Source organism: Phyllostomus discolor, chromosome 6 (assembly GCF_004126475.2).
Source record: "Phyllostomus discolor isolate MPI-MPIP mPhyDis1 chromosome 6, mPhyDis1.pri.v3, whole genome shotgun sequence".
Lineage (NCBI taxonomy): Eukaryota > Metazoa > Chordata > Mammalia > Chiroptera > Phyllostomidae > Phyllostomus > Phyllostomus discolor.
Window position 1 is genome coordinate 163,672,938 of NC_040908.2, and position 2,959 is coordinate 163,675,896.

Consider the following 2,959-nt stretch of genomic DNA (forward strand, 5'->3'; position numbering starts at 1 on the left):
GATCTGGAGGAGACCTGGCTAGATGTGGGGGCGGGTGGTGGTGAACAAGGAGGGGCTGAGTAAGGGATGCTTTGCAAGAAACACTGTAGATGGAAAGCTTGAAGCCACTAATGTGGCGTGTGACACATTTCCCTCCATACAGGCTGAGACTCAGTGAGAAGGAGGCCCTGTGTGGGAGTCGGTGCTGGCTGGCCATAGTGATGACAGAGGAAAAGCCCACCAACTCCTTTCCAGAACATGTTGGCATGAGCAGGTGATATCTTGGCAGTCTCACTTGGGAAAAGGGTGGGATCTGCTGGGGAAACAGAACCCTCCAGGAGCGCACAAAATTTTTGGCTTGAAGATATAAGATAGACGGTAGGGAGAAACACCCAGGTTTTCTCCCAGTTGCTCAGTGTTTTGAAAGTCCGGAGTTCCTGTCAAACAGTGGGCACTACAAGCCATTTTGCCAGAGGAGAGGACCTGCCCCCTGTCGCAAGGTAGTAAGTGGCAGCTGAGCCGGTGACGAATGCTGCACTACCCTAAACCACTGGTTGCATGGATGCAAGGGTGAGCTGACAGCCAGAGGGATGGGGCACAGGTGCTGGGCCGAGGAGCACCAGTGGAAGAAAGGGCAGTGTGCTGCTTGTAGGGCACTGACTACCGCCAGACTCTAGGAGATGTCTGAGGCCCAACAGCGAAGGGAAAAGAAGCCATGTTGCCTGGACGATTGTGCAGTGGCCACCTGCAGTTTCTGAAGGGAAGGGATTTTTAAATGGGAGAAGTAACTCAGGGTGCACTTTGTTTCTGTCTGGAAGAGAGTGGCGGTGGGTTTTCTGGGTGTTCTAGAGAAAAAAGGCTCTGTGGTAGAAGCTTGTCATTCTTTCAAAATCTAACAGACTGTCTTCACTTCCATTTTCAACCGACCCTTTCAATAAGAAGAGGAAAATGTAGGTAAGAGGAGAGGGGATTGGACTTCAGGGAAAAAGGTCATCAGATAAAAAGCTGCAGAATTCTTCCACCTGTTTCCTGGTTGGAGGTCTTCCATCTGTGTCCTGGGCAGTGGTCTCTATCTGTGTCCTGGGCAGTGGGCATCTCTCCCTGGAACAAAATGGCTCAGATACCATCTTCATTGCTTGCAGTCCTCCTGAGGTACAAAAGTGGAACTGCTTATGGTCTCCTGGAGTCAGGGCCATACCTTCAGTTCCTGAAACAATACTTTGTTACATACATTTATTACTATGCTTACTAGCTATTACCTGAAACCAAAAATTTTCCAACATTTGAGTCCACCTTCATAGATACTTTTGTTGCACTATTTTGCTTTGTCTTCCATATCCATTAGGACATTTTCCTACTGTCATATTTTTTACTTTTCCAGAACACTTTGTTTTACTGTAAATGTTTATTAACTGTGAGGCAAGAACAGATCATTGTAATATAAGCTTTCTGAAGATCCAGGTAAGTTCTGTTTGAACAAGAGAACTTGGAATAGTCTTAAAGGAGTATGTGTCAATTAAGATCATGCTTGGCTCTCTCATCCTTACCTTGCCTTCTCAGCTGAGCCTTGGAGACCAGAGTGAGAAGTCAGGCCAGGCTGAGAGTAAAGCTGATGGCCGTGAAATACCATAGCACTGCTGGCTTCTCTGAAAAGATGAAACAGAATATAGAAATGTTAGTGTTTGGCTCGCAGACCAGAAAACCAGACAGTACAAGATTGAAGTCACGGTAATTTAAGCAACATCCACAGCAGTGACTGGTCCATGTTTTTTGAAAAGTATCTCATAGGTGTTAGCTGTCCTTTCAAGATTCAAGATCTCAAGAAACAATTGACTGTTTTCTTGGCTTAGCTGTTAGAATTGAATAGGGACATAATGCTGAATGATACAAGGACTCTGTATCTGAAAATACAAGAGGCCCACAGTGCAGCTAAAAATGTGGAAGCACTCATCATTGTGCATGTACATAATGCTGATTTTAAGGCCAGAGTATCTACCTTAAGGTCAATTAAGGCTGGCTGACCTTCAGATTCTAAGTCACGAAGATCACCTTGTAATGCTGAAGGTCACATGCTGCTTTGTCCAGGGTCACCTGCCACAGGCTCAGTTGCTAAAGCAAAGCAGACAACAGGAGGGTTGATTGCCAGTTGCTTTAGAGGAGCACAGCCTTGGTTTGACACAGGAGATGCAGTCCTTATGAAGCTGCTCAAATTCTGCAACTGCTGCACATAGAAGAGCTCAGAGAGATGCAGACCAGAATTACTGCAGCCATGGTAGCTGTTCAGGCAATTGCTGCTGATCCAAAGACAGACCAGAGCCTGGGGAAGGCTGGAAGGTGAACATTTTAGGGTTCCAGCCTCTCACTGACCCAGCACAATTGGGAACCACGTACACCCTGGCATGTGTTTGGAAATCAAACTTCACACTTGCAAGGAAAGCATCCCAGAAAATTGACTACGTTGGAGAGATTACCATCCTTGCTTTTCCTTCCATAAAGGTTGAGAAAGTTCTTTCTTGTCTTCTTGTCTCTTCCCACCTTAATGCTCTAGTATGTCAGAGAGGAGGGTTAGCATATGAGAGAGCGAAGGTGGAAGTAAAGGAGAGAGATGAAGAAGTAGTGTTTGTTTGGACCCAAGGTGAAGTTTGAGGATCACACAGGCCTGAGCACACTAATTAGTGTGTGGAGTCATGAATCTCATGTCATCAGAGTGGAGAACCACTGAACATTTGCATTAAGTAAGCTTATATGACAAGGCAGGGCTTTGGGTTCTGAACACTGACCCTGTTACAGAGTGTAAGTTGGTTTGAGGAACAGAGTTTGGCAGAGAGAATAATGTGTGTCCTTAGGCAGAGTTAGAGGCTTCAGAGATGAAAGCAAGAGACTCGGAAGAAGTCCATCCTTTGTACCTGGAGAGACTCAGTGAGTGGGTTTGAGCCAGACTTTCTAAAAATCTGTGCTCTCTTCCAAGAAGGAAAACCCA

The 2,959-nt window shown here is 45.9% G+C and overlaps 1 pseudogene; it reads left to right on the forward strand.

The window, feature by feature from the left end:
• The first annotated feature begins 200 nt into the window (after positions 1-200).
• Positions 201-2,442, forward strand: LOC114499137 (annotated as a pseudogene).
• The last annotated feature ends 517 nt before the right edge of the window (positions 2,443-2,959 follow it).